The 16,163-nt window shown below is 41.0% G+C and overlaps 1 protein-coding gene across 1 annotated transcript in view; it reads right to left on the bottom strand.

Annotated features, from left to right (window-relative positions):
- PH4alphaEFB (prolyl 4-hydroxylase subunit alpha-1) overlaps positions 1 to 11,064 on the bottom strand; it is a 361,076-nt gene extending 350,012 nt beyond the window's left edge. The window contains exon 1 of the mRNA XM_067137832.2: positions 11,000 to 11,064. The gene's annotated coding sequence lies outside the window, so the exon portion shown is untranslated. The remainder of the gene's footprint in view (positions 1 to 10,999) is intronic.
- Positions 11,065 to 16,163: the final 5,099 nt, after the last annotated feature.

Genomic DNA, 16,163 nt, shown 5'->3' with positions numbered 1-16,163 from the left:
CCATTCAATTTGGTGTGGGGTGGCTAAAGTTTCTAATCATATAAAATTCTTAACTCTGTTTTGGAATTTAAGGTTTCTCATTTACTCACCCCGGCGTACAATAGGCATAGCCTCTGTATCTTTTGGGCCATAAGTCTACTTTGGGTTTTAAAATACGGGTACTCTAGATGGAGTGCAAGTGTCTCGCCTCCTAACCTTTTGTTCACAGCCAATCATGTTAAACCTTTTCTTTTTACATAAAGACCATTTAGAATGGGTATTCGGTGCGACGTAAAGCCCCTAGCAAAAAAAAAAAAAAAGAATGGGTATTCATTGCCCCTGTTTATTTTGTAATTGTTTACAGACCAATGTGTAATAAACTGTCGAGCGATAAATAAGCCCAAATCAGGGCAAAGATGTGTACATACTTCAGCTAAGAAGAACCTACAGGTTGTCAGTGGGCTATTAAAAACTTATGTCTCTGAGATGCTGGACTGTAGTAAATTTGGAGCTCAGACGCCTAGGCTATGTAAGTTAGTGGAGCAAACATGCTCTTATAAATAGTGTACCTGTTCAGAGCTATAATGCTCATTCCTTGTATGTTATCGCGTTAATAATTATATTTTTAGTACCTAATATTCGGACTTACAGTCCACTGTTATGGGAGCTGACGACCTCATTTAGATTTTCCTGGTCGTTATCGGTACTTCTTCCAAATTTTCTATGTATCAAATTAAAAAGAAAAGGAAGGAAATGAATACAGTTTCAAAATTTAGTACATTAACTTATGATCTGGTCAATTCCTTCTCCGCCCATTCACCCCAGCACCTTCTTACACCTCTGTGATCCACGACAGTCCCGTAACATTTACTATTCGATCTCTCGTTGATTCACTCACGTTCTCCTCGTCATAGTTTGCCTTCACGGTGTGTTGGACGGTATTCATCATAGACACACGAAAAGCAGAGAAATCTTCTGCACCAAGCACATTGGTTGAAAGCCACCTTATCGCTCGCACTTTTCTCCCGATCAATATTCTTTGGAAAGCAAACCTCGTTTACGTCCATAAAAGACCTGTCTCTCCGCGGTTAATTTCGACGCATACCATGCGTATGATATCATCGCCTGAAATATTGGTGCCGACAACTGTTTATGTACAACGCTGTGAATATTTATAGCATCAGCTCGATGATGAAGTTCTCGCTGTGTTTCGAAGAGTGTGTGATAGTTTTGGAGCTTTCCAAAAAACTTCTTCACTTAGCGAAAAAAATAAACATCACACGGTTGACACATGGGTGTGCACTTCGGCGGAATAACTTTCAGCGTGCAAGTCGGCCGGATTTCGCCATCCACGAATGTGGAATCACACACGGCCATATCAGTTTGTCCACCCCATTAATCGAGTAGTAAACAAAAGTTTTTATCCATGACATCGGGTTTTAGAACAGGTGCAACGTGTAAATGCCGGTTGTCAATTTACCGGATTTCGAACATGTAACGTACTGTTTGCACATTTCTGTGAGACGATTATTTTTGTGCCACTCTCACTCCGAATTTGTCGGTATTTTCCTGTAGGCATAGAAAAACTTTCGGCAGCAATTTTCCATAAAGCGTCAAACAATATTGCGCGGTGAAAGAATGCGTCACTTCGTCAATACTACGGACCGCAACAACGGTTCCTTTTTCACTGTTATGAGACAGAGTACGTCGGATATTTAATCGATATTCGCAACCCGTTTGATCGGTACTGATAACGTAATCTCGATCAAATGTTTTAATTATAAGAGGTGCCGCATGCTTGTGGAAGAGCTCTACTGCTTTCAGCGTACGTCGTTCTATACTTAAATGAAACATGTTTTGTGACGTTACGTTGCCGGATTCGGATAGATTCTGTAAGCCAGGACGAAGGAACGGTAAATTTGAAGTCACTATCAATTGTATACTGAAGTGCTCCACTGCAGTACACTATTGCAACGTTCGCGTTTTCACGTTCTCGTTAAGTCATCTTGCTTTAACAACTCGATCGAACGTCCATTTATCTATGGTCTCGTACTTTTTCTCCCATCGCGATGTCTTTCACTCTTTCTTGCGTTTCAAGGCAGACGTCGCTCCATTCTTGTGTAATGATCGGAGACTCCACTTCGGATGCTATTTCGCTCGAGCAGACGTGCTCCTCTGGGCGCCCGTTGAGGCTAGCCCAGTGAGGCCAGACTGGCGTGACGTAAATCTGGGCAGCTTACGTAGCAAGCATACGTTACAGTGAAGCGAGAGAGCGAACACACTTTGCAGGAAAGCGAGGGGGCATTGACGTTCGATTGTGATTACGAAGCTCTCCTCCACTACTCACCGAAGTGCTGAATTGGATGATTGTTTCACATAAAACTCTATAATCGCAGCAACCACAAAACCTGACCTTTTCAAGATATTCCGGTTTGATTTATACTGCGCTCGATATAAACAGTCAGTTTTATTTTCTTGTATTTGTTCATTCAGAGAAAACTGATACGTTATAATGTTTGTGTTACCATCTACAAAGGTACAGAGTTTAAGCGTACGAGCTACGATGTACAATTCCTTGCATAGGAATGACAGGGTTTTGATTTAAAAAAGTAAAATTCCTCTTATTAATTAAGCAAAAATACATATAATTACATAATGAAACAATTATTTTGCACAGTGGAGCAGTGTTGTTTGTTGTTTGACTTTCCCTGCTCACTGAAGTTCTGAAAATAGCATTTCAAATTGAACAGGCGTCCGGTGATAATACTGTAGCTAGCCTCTAAATGGTGAGAGGGAGTTTAATCACGAGTGAGGACATAGATATTTACCATCCCGGATTAAAGTGAAACAACAACAACAACATAAATACTTCTACCAGGTAGATGTACAGTATGCCTTCAAATAAATAACCTCATTCATGTTATTCCCGGTAAGCATGATTGGATTGTTGGTGAGCTTATCAGATAATTTAAATCCGAACAACCACAAGCAACAGCGTATCAGCTCTGTATTATATTAAAACTGTTACTAAAGCACCTCTTAAAGTGTAATAATGAAAATTGTAATTCATTACGTACATTATAAAAATATTTGATGTTGTATGCCTAACTCTTTATTGTATCCGGTCAAAATACAAAAAATGTAACGGACATAAATGACTTTTTTCTTATAACGTAATGTTCCCTAAAAGGAATTAGGCATATAGGAAAGCATGGAAACCTCGGGTCGATACGGGCCAGTATAGAACAATGAGAGCTGTGACATGGCTAGACTCACAAAGAGGAGGTTATACTTGAATGAGAAAAAAAAAGTCCAAGAATATGTGTACATTACAAAAGACAAAATTTGGAAAATTTTATTACATCACAAATCCAGCGTGATACCAAATATAGCATATCAGGCTGTCATAAGTGTACTGACAAATTCAGGCAAACATCCATCAAAAATAAAACTAAGAGATTTGAAACGGAATGACATCTCTTTCACATTGTGCTTTTCCCTCTTTTTGTTTCTTTTTGTTGGCAAGTTACACTACTAATAAACCAAAACTGTGCTATGGCACAATCATTGATTAAGAATTTACCTTGACCTTAAATTTAAACTGAACAACAGAACATAAGCTTTATAATCAGCTGTGGCTTTAATTCTTTTTCTATTATAATTCAACGATTAAATTCTTCACTTCATTAACACTCATAATCACTTGAATGTCCTTTATTGTTTGATTTAAATACCTTAAAACCATATATCTTAGTACCCCATAGCCATCTTATGAAAGTTCGGTCAAAGGTACTTAAATTACAAATATCACACTCATCCAGGTAATTCATAAATATTTAAATGTTAATTAACCATTTCAAAATAAGCTTGCAATAACTTACATGTACCTACTGTTACCGAAGTACACCCATTGAGAACTGTGCATACTAATTTTAAAAAAATCTGAATCGAAACTTGGCGGTCTCCACGATTCATACTCATTGCTGTCACTTTCGGAAGTCCTTTACAACATGTGTGTTACTCTTCAGCTCTCCTCCAAGATTTAAGCTTACATCTTGGGATTAAAAAGGGTTAAGTTACTGTTTGGTCATTCGTCATCGAATCCGGGTGAAAAGGGATGTGGACGTCTTTGTGAAGTCTTGTAGGTCATATGATGCGTTATCCCTGATGAATTCGTGCCGCGACGAAATAAACGTACAGATTTGCACTTCACTTTTGCGAAACGATTACCTCGATCTTGTTCGATATCTAACACCATAAATAACATAAGGTGATTGTAACTTAACTTTGTACTTTAATACAAGGTAACTTCTTCGTTGCAATAATTATGTATATCTGCTTTCCACTTTGAATTATACACTATTGATGTTTGAACACTCTCAAGTTCAACATGATGAACCACATAAAAGAAAATGTAGCTTGACCATATCTTAAGGATTGGCATGCACATGTCACAGTTTGTAAAACACAAGAACATTGTTTTATTAATAGAATCACTGTATTTACACTAATTTTGTGTTACTTCTCTGCGTTTGGCAGTTCATTTCAAAGTAACTCACATTAATGTTCCAAGTTGTCGTTTAAGTGCGGCCAGTATCCAGTAATCGGGAGATAGTGGGTTCGAGCCCCACTGTCGGCAGCCCTGAAGATGGTTTTCCGTGGTTTCCCATTTTCACACCAGGCAAATGCCGGGGCTGTACCTTAATTAAGGCCACGGCCGCTTCCTTCCAATTCCTAGGCCTTTCCTATCCCATCGTCGCCGTAAGACATATCTGTGTCGGTGCGACGTAAAGCAAAAAAAAAAAAAAATTAACAAATGCTCCAGTACATTATACACTATAGCGCTTGCATACTCGCATTAGTGTGTGTTAGTGTTTAAAATCCAAGCGCTCAGTTCGACGTGGTAGAAACTACTGTCTCGAACAAAGTTCATGAACACATGTTCAAATCTTATCTAACTTCATTACAACTTTCTCAAGATTTCGAACAACTGACAACGTACAGACACTTCGCTGTTGTAAAGACGGTGTTCCAGAATGTGGAGAGAACAAAGTTCTTTGTCCGTTTTATTCCCCCCCCCGCCCCCCATGTTGTCCAAAGACGTCGGGAGGAAAGATGTATCACTTCCCAGTATTACGGTGTGGTCCAAAGGACACATTGTGAAGACAACACACAAACGCCCGGGAAACATCGGGATGGATTACATGTGACCATTTCGGGTACAGTAAATTAAAAATGACGTGGATTTCTGTCCTCTTTCTTTCATTACCTTCTGCCTCCATTTCAAACTCGGGTATCGCAGCAGTGATCGAGAGTGACTGGAAGAACTACGCCCATCCTTCACGGTGTGTGACGTAACCACAACGTCACTGTGTTGAATAGCAGACGCTGTGCTCGTCGCCTGCCAGCCTGTCCACTTAAGGGCCCTTTGCACGCTCAAATATTTACACAGATATGTCTGTACAGACCGTGTTTGTGCAGACAAGTCGTTGCGTGTAAATGAATCGCCGACCGTAATTTTGGTCTGTACTGCGGTCTGTGTTCGGCCTGTGCAAAGTCTGGCGGAGTTTGAATGAACACAGACCACGCGCAGACAAGTCTGAGCGTGTAAAGCTTGCGCAGACAACGCTGCAGACAGATAGCACAGTCCTTCGTCTGGGAGCGTGTATGTAGTGTTGTACTGTAGCGTAGTGTTTGCTCTCAATACAGAAACGCTATGAGTGAGTTTACTCAAGATTCCCGTAATTGTACCCGTATATATATGATTGAATTCATAGAACTCTATAAATCATTGCCAAGTGTTTGGAAGATCAAGAGCAAATAATACAGTGTCAGGAATGAAGAAAACGCCGCATATGATGCATTAATTTCTAAACTAACATTTCCTTATCACAACTTGTCCATCTATCACGACATTAAACATTAAAATTAAGCCTACTAACTATTTACACCCAATCTTGAAATTGTATTTTAAATAATTAATGAACTGATTCATTCATTCTGTCCTAGATGTTAACAGTGTTATATGATCTAGGACAACATGTAGGCCTATCTTAACACTTCGTGAGTTCAATTAGTGCTTCATGTCACAATTCTGTACCTGATCCAGTTATACTATAATTACAACACACATTGGGAATGACTGCACGAATAGGTAAATGAATGAATGATTGCACGATTGAACGGTATTCATGCATATTTTCATGACCCAATAAATACCGCTACTGTTCTCTCCCTGTCACGGATAATCACCAGATGAAAAGAGAGCCCTTATTATTGATGGATGGATGAATAAATGAATGAATGAATGAATACACTCAACTTACAGAACGGAACTCCAGCAGTTGAGGAAGGAACACGCAATCTATTTTACCTAAGCAAAATAATGCCTTTGAATTCTCACCTTTAAATATTCCTCTCTTAGAACTACATATATAGCACGGCATGTTTCCGGAATGATGTGGCTTAAAGATGAAGGAGGCACTATAGCAGAAAATTTAAAGTCCGCATAGCTCTTTCCCGTTGCCAGAAACCTCAATGTTACTACAAGTCTTTCTAAAGTGCTTATCGATTCTCTCATTACACTGTCTTCTCTCCTTATATACGGTGTGGCATACTGTAACAACACTAAGAATTTCTCTTCGTCCATTCTCAAGTAGTTAAACCAGTCATCTTTTTCCAATTTTAACTCCTTCAAAAGATCAACGTGCGAAACGTGTTGTAGAAGCCAGTCTTTTGTCCACCTTCTACGTTGTGATTTCTTCCGCGTTTTAACTTCCGAAATAATACTAGACAGAAGTAGGTACCACTTTGTAAGTTAATTGACTTAATGTGGCCATGGTGAGGAAATACTACCTCCGCTCGTCTCAATTAGAAATACAGGACTGTGCGAAAGATGTACAAATGGTCGGAACGTGTAAACGCAGCGTGAACAGTGCAGACCAGATGTGCAGACGGTCGTTGCAAACGTGGTCTGTGCAGACAAGTCTGAACGTGTAAAGGGCCCTTTACAGTGCTGGGCGCCCGAGGGACGGAAAGCCCAGCGTGAGCACCTCTGCGCTAGACTTACCGCCATCATTTAAACGTCAAGTGGTATAGCTTCAAAATGTATTTTCTTGATATTTGGCACATAGCTGTCATCAGTAAGTGATGAAGAAGAGTTGGATTGCGATGGCAGTACTTCCGTCTTCGGAATAGGCACGACATTTTCACAGACTTCTTCTTCTTCTTCTTCTTCTTCTTCTTCTTCTTCTTCTTCTTCTTCTTCTTCGCGAATCAGTTTTTCTTCGACAACGAACGCCATTTCAACTTTAATGTTCCAAAATTGTTGCAAAATTTCATTTCCCATCAGTTTCGAGAGCACGGAAGGTACAGCTGCTTGCTTCTGGATTTATAATGCCTCCTTTCTCCAATGTCTTGACATAAAAGTGGACAGCATCAGTTATTTCTCGTTTTGTTTCTTCTGTCACTGGTCATGGAAAGCATGTTGGTATGGCGGTCACGCGTTCGCCGAGGGCTATTCTTCATTCATTCTGAAGGAGGATAGAGTTATGTGCGTCGCCATAAGACCTATCTGTGTGGGTGCGACGTAAAGCAACTAGCAAAAAAAAAGTTATGTGTGGTGCGTGAGTTGCAGGGATGTTGGGGACAACACAAACACCCAGTCCTCGAACCAAGGGAAATAACCATTTAAGGATAAAGTCTCCGACCCGGCTGGGAATCGAACCCGGGACCCTCTGGACCAAACGCCAGCACGCTAACCATTTAGCCATGGAGCCGGACACAAAGTACAGTTAAGTAACAACTATATATCACACATGGAATGATTCACTCACTGTACCGGTAGCTCATCTTCTTATTATTATTATTCTTTCTCTGTTTTTCCCTCGGACTCAGCGAGGAATCCCACCTCTACCGCCTCAAGGGCAGTGTCCTGGAGCTTCAGACTCTGGTTCGGGTATAGAACTGGCGAAGATGATCAGTATCTCGTCCAGGCGGCCTCACCTGCTATACTGAACAGGGTCCTTGCGGGGGGTGGGAAGATTGGAAGGGATAGACAAGGAAGAGGGAAGGAAGCGGCTGTGGCCTTAAGTTAGGTACCATCCCGACATTTGCCTGGAGGAGAAGTGGGAAACCACGGAAAACCGCTTCCAGGATGGCTGGGGTGGGAATCGAACCCGGCATCCGGGGGAGGCAGCTAAGTACACTAACCACTACAGTACAGATGCGGACCTGATAGGCCTATCCCTATTTTAAAAATCTTTGCCAGCGTGCTGCTCGATGACTCACAACCAACTAACGAGTAACCTTCTTGTTGGCCGTTTTCTATTCACACGAGAGAAAGAGAGAGAGAGAGAGAGAGAGAGAGAGAGAGAGAGAGAGATATCCAGCAGTGACTGTGAGAATGTTTAAGCCTATAATAATTTCAGGTAGAAGATAAGGTGTACCGTAACTTTCGTAATATTTTTGTTCGTATTTTTATCTTCACATACCCTCAAATAATAATTTATTTTGTTTCAGAAATTATTAGGTTACGGACCTGCCATGTTTAAATAAAAAAAATCGCCTTCTAGTGTTCTATCCCTTCCACTTGGTCTGAAGCGGATCCTGCGTCATGATATTTGACTTCAATTTTTTTCAAAAACAAAAGCGTATTGACCTAAACCCTTATACACGACTTACTGTTGAGTATCCCCCAACAGGTACATCGAAACTCGTTGAAATCGGTTGGACGCATGGTCTGGTTTCTCCTCGCGAGCAATAATTGAACCCGCCAACCTGGACTCGGCGAGCCAGTGTTCTTTCGACCTAACCACTCAGCTTGGCAAAAAAGAAAAAAAGTAAATCCCACTTTCTTTCTTTCTTTCTTTCTTTAGGTTTATTACTACCTGGGGTAAACAAACTTGATACCCCTCCCACAATGACAGAAGTAACAACTGATTGAATATCAGAATCACCGAGCGAGTTGGCCGCGCGGTTAGGAGCGCGCAGCTGTGAGGCGACAGCCCTGAAGATGGTTTTAGGTAGTTTCCCATTTTCACACCAGGCAAGTGTTGGGACTGTACCTTAATTAAGGCCATGGCCGATTCCTTCAAACTCCTAGCCCTTTTCTAGCCCATGATCGCCACAAGACTTATCTGTGTCGGTGCAATGCAATGCAATGCAAAAAAAAAAAAAAAAAAAAAAAAAAAAAAAAAAAAAAAAAAAGGCACACTTCGTAGCATTACCTCGTTTGGCCTGATGTCAGTGGTGGCTGGGTACATAGTGAGAATGTGCGTTCGATCTCGAACTTCATCCGTAGTTTCTGTTTCTGAAGCTCACCGGGTCGGTAGTGTTGGCATGTAAATGGATCCTGGTGCACACGGTAAGAAGTCTCATGAAGATATGTCTAGAAGTCCTATTCCTTTCTCAATTGTTCTCGAGTTTACTACTATGACTATAACAATGACTACGTTAGTACAACTTTGTAATGTCAACGTGAGTGCGAACGATATTATTACAGTACCAATGTTGATGATACTGAATAGTGTATAAATAAGACACTGTGGTTAAGCGTAAAGTATACTCCTGGCATTAAAATTAACTACCACGAAGGACATAATTCTTCGATCTCGCTTCAGTAGAAGGAGTCGATCATGTAAAAAGGATAAGACTGTGGTAGGGCTCGATGAACGGAAATGACTCTCTATGGGTACCGTTTCCAAAGGCGTATCCACAGCGTTGTTATGTTAGATGATACAGGTAGTAACACTGATCTGAGGTTGCATGAGACCAGTATATCCAACATCTAGGAACAAAATTTCCTTTTCTACTTCCTAGCGTTTTCCCAATTACTCGAGGTCGGCACTATAAGCCTATCTGGCCCAGTTAACGTCCGTATGCCCTTCTTCATGTTAACCCCATGCGGAGGGATGAATTCACTATTGCGCCTATCTGCAGTGGTTGATAATCTGATGTGCTGTATGAATATGAAGGTGTTAAGACGAACGAAAATAACCAGTCCTCGAGGCTGGCGAACTAACCAGATGAGGCTAAAATGCTGACGCAACCAAGAATCGAAGCTGAAACCTCGAACGCCACTGAGCTGAACATGAGCCTCGGAGTCGGACTACTAAATTTCTATTACTATTATAATGGATTTAACGTCCCTTCAAACTACTGATCGTCTTATGTGCCGCCAGTCTCCCAAAATACAAACAATGCGCTTTAACCGAACGACATTCACAGATAAGCGAATGGAGTGGGAATGTCTTTAATTATATACAGAACTGCTAAAAATTTAACAGCGGTGGACTGCGCTACTGATAGTCTCAGATCTCGGAGCCAAGCATCCCTTGAGAATAGTGAAACGTCGGGAACTTCAAACTCCCCTAAGGCCTATAAACCCGAAAAAACTATCTTATGACATACTATTATAAGGGTTGGTGTTTGTAGTAACAGCTCAGAACGTGGTCAGCCTGAGACACGCGACCGCGAAGTGGAGGAAGCAACATTCGTGTTTAATGGTTACGTCCAAACTAACACAGCGTGGCAAGATTCAATTCTTGTGCAAAGAAATTGCTTTGACTCAGAAAAGTGTCACGAAGGGCGCTCCACGGTAATGGACATCAACACGCTGCCAATGTAACATTGGACATAAGCACTGCCTTCTCTAGGGTTTTGCGGATCATCCGCCGTTCAGATAAGATCTCTCTCCTTGTGACAATACTGCTGAAAAAAGCCCTGAAGAGTAAGAGTTTTATCACCGATCAAGCGTTTCCTGATGGTGTGGATGGGTGGTTCAACCGGAGCCCGTCACTGTGGAGGGTATAGAAAAACTTGTTCAGCGTTGGGACAGGTGCATGAACGGTTGGGCTGTCTGTAGATTCTCTCAGACACCGTCTATGTTTCAAATGAACGATCTTTATATAATTGGAAATAAGAGTCACAGATAAGCACCCTGGTCTTACACAGATTTTTGATAAAATATGAGCGATAGAAGACAATATCGTAATAAAGAGTGCAGCAGTGGTGAACTTACCGACCAACAGGTAATGCAGTCTTCTTCAGTTTACTGGGCGCAAGTTCCAAGTAGGAACTGCAATCTGGAAAGATGATATTTTATTAGTAGCTTGTTTAAAATAGTACATTATTTAAATTAGTAACTGATTTAATAGCGGCCCCGTGTGTAGGGGTAGCGTGCCTGCCTCTTACCCGGAGGCCCCGGGTTCGATTCCCGGCCAGGTCAGGAATTTTTACCTGGACTTGAGGGCTGGTTCGAGGTCCACTCAGCCTACTTGATTAGAATTGAGGAGCTATCTGACGGTGAGATGGCGGCCCCGGTCTAGAAAGCCAAGAATAACGGCCGTGAGGATTCGTCGTGCTGACCACACGACACCTCGTAATCTGCAGGCCTTCGGGCTGAGCAGCAGTCGCTTGGTAGGCCAAGGCCCTTCAAGGGCTGTAGTGCCATGGGGTTTGGTTTGGTTTTAACTGATTTAATAAATTTCCCCTCTTAAACTTTACGGTCCATAAACATCAAGTATTAATTTTGTAGAGTGTTTACCATGCTATTTACAACAATATGTCGTCGTGCCACTTCTACAAATTGGAGCACACAATATCGGTACGGTGAAAATATGTCCCGAAAAATTCGGTATAAACCCGAATTTCAGAGGCCTGTCCTGGTGTCCCGGGAAAATAATTAAAGTCCCGAATTTAATCCTGACTAACTTATTCACCTTTTTTTTTAATACCTCACCAAACACCTTCCTGGCGGAGTGGGATGAGCTAAAAGACATCGGAACAGCGATTGTTGTCTGTTTTAAAGGAACTGAAAAGAAACACAACCGTTCCCAAGTTGAAGAACATCTGTGAATTCGTTCTGTCACTTCCTACAACTAATGGGTCCATATAAAACCATCTTCAGTACCATCCTTGGTCCGTAGATAGAGCGTTGTCGACAGTGTATAATTCCCGGGGATAAGAGAAAAACTCAATTACAACTGAATGTGTTAAAGCCATGGCAATCATCCAAATCAATTTCTAAACATTGTTTAGGAATGTATGAGAAACTGAAAAAGACAAAGTGCTCATAAAGAAGTCGTCGTCGTCACAGAATTACGACTGGTGCGCTGTGATAGTACATATATCACACCCCCGAATTATATGTAGAAGGTAGAGATATTATTGTCAGTATTCGATTTATTATTATTATTATTATTATTATTATTATTATTATTATTATTATTATTATTATTATTATTATTATTAATTTCATTTGTATATTTTGCCATTTATATTGGTAAGCTGGAAGATATCCACATATGTAGGTATGAGTAATTTGTTTTGCACGAGTGGGAAAACATTGCTTTAATAACTCTGGTAATTTGAATGAGTCATATGGCTACCCCAGTGTCTGTTGTGATGTACTTGTGTCGGGAAATTCATGAGTCATGTATATATCCCAGCCTGATGAGATGAGCTTGTTGCTGTACCAGGGAAAGTTTGGTGATTCATGTAAAACTCCCGAGTGTTTGTTTATCTCTTGGGAGAAAGGAGAAGTTCAGGGCATGTCTTGAGAAGAGGACCACTCATGATTGGTGGGCAAGCACCAATCCAGACGTCTCATCTGAGAGGAGGGGGATGTTGATGTCTATAAAGGTTGATGATACGGCGGCAACCTAGAGATTGGAACATTGTAGGAAACATTGTAAGACATTGTAAGGAACATTGTAAGGGTGATTGTAGAGGTGATTGTAAAGGAACGAGAAGGAAGATAACTACAACGACAACTACAACTGAGGCACTGTACGGGAAGTAAGTGGTGCTGATACACGGTACTGGAGTGACACGGCTGCAATGGACTGGACTTCAAACGTTCGTGGAGCGTAGTCTTGTTATGTTTGTGGAAAGTGGCTGATTGTGGAGAGTGCTTGCGCATTAAGTATTGTAGCACTTGTGGCGGCCTAGCATTATATGTTGGTGAAAGCTATCTCAGACTTTCCATAAATTTATATGTTGAGGATCGACAGAAGTGTGTATATATCTTTACAACAAGTGTTAAAATATGTGAACACAGTAGTACAAGGTACAGTATCTGTGTGATGTGATAACTGCCGATTATGAGAATCGGTAAATCGAATTGATATAGAGACAGTGAAGGGTGTTTATCTTCATACATGTACATTGTTCATCGGACCATCTACAAATGGTAGCTTAGTTCTCGCTTTCGTTTTCCTACGGTTTTCATTATTGTTGTTGTTGTAAATATGGAGTCTTCCAGCAATATTTTATGTGTGTATTATATGTATAATGTTGTATGTTGATGAGGTGCTCATGCACGGAATTTGTTCAGAATATAGTTAGCTATTTTAGAATCAGTGTTATTGATAAACCTAGGTGCAGTTCCTACCTAATTAGTCGTTTTCAGGAGGTTAGGTAAGGCCTGCAGCAGATGTACCAGTACGCAGCATTATGTACACGCCCTGGGATATAAAGTCTATCATGCTCTTATCTAAATTCGAGGGATCCATTCTGGTGAACTCTGGCGCCCATACTACGGACATTTCGGCTAATTATGCTTATTAATTTTATTAAGTTTTTGAGTAATTTTATTTTTATTCATGATTTTATTTATATTTATTATTATCACAAAAAAATTACAGCATCGTCGGCTTCAATTGCAAACATTGAAGGAAATGGTCCTGAGACTTTGTACAAACTTCAGTGAATGATATTCATTCATACTTCCTACGATTATGTTTAGTTTTGCAATGTTCAAAGTCAGGCGAGCTTTATATCAATTCGTATATGTATCACAACAGCTAAGGAGTGGTTAGGGGTGGTTTTGGTGTTGCAAACTGTCCATTATGAACCATTCGTCGGACTCAGGAAATATGGTCACCGTGAATGTAGGCTGTAGCACAGCAAAACTTCAAGTGCGATTTCTTGTCAATATTTAAGATTAACTAACGGTGATACTGCCTTTGCTGGCAAGATGTAGTGTTTAGAGTGCACTATGTCTTCTGGTACGGGCTATATCAAATTTGTTACTTCCATTGACCTGTCTCAGTCTTATCCTTGACTTTGACAGTATGAGAGTGGCTGAGGTATGAGCGTTGTTAGTAATACCATTGGTTATGCAGCCTATCCCTGTTATGGATTGTGTGAAAATATCGCTCATAGGGTCGGTTGGTGCATGCATTTCAGTGGGCTTGGCAAAATGATATGTAATACAAATTCTGGCTCAGTGAGGAAAGCAACGGGAAACTACCTCACTCCTCATTTCCCTAGTACACCTCTTCAGTGACGCCTAGGCTATTTATGACAGCTATTGGCGGAACTGTGGAGGATGAAACCAGCCGCCGGGCTGAATACACAACATACAACATGCATACATACAACTGTGATAATACGTCCCGAAAAATTCGGGACAGTCCCGAATTTTAGAGGCCTGTCCTGGTGTCCCGAGAAAATAAATCAAGTCCCCAATTTAATCCTGACTAACTCTTTCCGCTATCTGTAGCAATTATACTTTGTCCATAGGACATCCTCCCTACGGGGGAAATCACAGAATATGAAGTTAACACAATCTTACTATATATATATATATATATATATATATATATATATATATATATATATAAATGGATGTGTGTGTGTGTGTGTGTGTAAATGACACATCTCCTCCTAAACCACTGGAGCAATTTCACCAAACTTGGTACACTTATCAATTAGTATCAGGAGACAAACCGCGTGGGGGTAAGACACCCCTAGCACCGTTATGGGCAGAGGGCGAGGGGGGTGGTATAAAATAATCTAGAATAGTATCGAATCCATAGTTTTCGTGGTCGCGGAAATGAATAGTGACACTCCGAATTGTTTGAAGTTCATATTCAGCCCCCTTTGGGGCGAGGGTCAGGGGAAGTGAGATATAAAAATAATCGAAAACAGTGTCGAATCTACAGTTTTCGGGGTCACTGAGATGAATGGTGACTATCCAGATTTTTTATCTCTTAGGGGTGGGGGGGCGAGGGGGTGGACAGTCTCATTGACAGTTGAAATCCTGTACATTGTATCTATAGTGCGACGGCTAAATACATATAGCTACCACTTATTAATTTTTGACAGGATCAAATACTTCCCAGTCGATTCGAGCTTCCATACGGACGAAGTTTTACTCGAAAATTAAATAATCTAAAACTTGAAATCAAACGCATTTAAATAATTCTAAAACAACATTATAGAGCGTAACATATCAATCTGCAAGTCAAAAAGGAATTCTATAAAAATTCACTTCACACATAACTAACTGGTAATGCAAATTTACTATCCGGGCAACGCCGGGTACTACAGCTAGTACAGTAATATATTCACTGCGCATGTTCGAAGGGTGGTTCGAACCGCAACAGCTCCACCATCAGCAGTCTAGCCAACCTAGGCGTCATCGAAGAGGATGTAGTTCCCCCGTTGTTTTCCTCACTGACGAGGGACCTAACCCACTTCGACGTCGGGAAAGCACAATGCTGGTGATATCGTCACGCAATCTCTAATTCACATGCGTACTTTTAGCTCCTAATATAAAACATTGTGTACAGGAAAAAGTTTAATTTTGGGTGGTGTTAAAATCCGAATAACCGAGCTCGATAGCTGCAGTCGCTTAAGTGCGGCCAGTATCCAGTAATCGAGAGATAGTGGGTTCGAGCCCCACTGTCGGCAGCCCTGAAGTTGGTTTTCCGTGGTTTCCCATTTTCACACCAGGCAAATGCCAGGGCTGTACCTTAATTAAGGCCACAGCCCCTTCCTTCCACTTCCTAGGCCTTTCCTATCCCCTCGTCGCCATAAGACATATCTGTGTCGGTGCGACGTAAAGCAAATAGCAAGAGAAGAAGAAAAATCTGAATAGGAAGATATTCTACAGAATATATGAATTACTGTATATTTTCCAAAGTGGACATCGTCAGAGCCCACAAAATGATTAAACATGCATCCTGAGCAGGTCTACTATTTACAAATGTTAATTCTATTTCAATCAAATGCTAATCCTTTATTGTAGTAAACTATACAGTACGGTCATATTTCTATTGTGCATGAGATTTCTAGCTGAAGTTATCTGACCGCCTCTGCCACAGAAGGGTAGTTCCTCTCCTGCTGAGTGAATTTCCCTCGAATGTCCTAAGCATTTCTACCCAGTATTTCTTCTT

The sequence above is a fragment of the Anabrus simplex genome, chromosome 1 (assembly GCF_040414725.1).
Source record: "Anabrus simplex isolate iqAnaSimp1 chromosome 1, ASM4041472v1, whole genome shotgun sequence".
Taxonomy (NCBI): Eukaryota; Metazoa; Arthropoda; class Insecta; order Orthoptera; family Tettigoniidae; genus Anabrus; species Anabrus simplex.
Note: the sequence above shows the minus strand (reverse complement) of the source record. Positions and strands in the feature narration are given on the sequence as shown.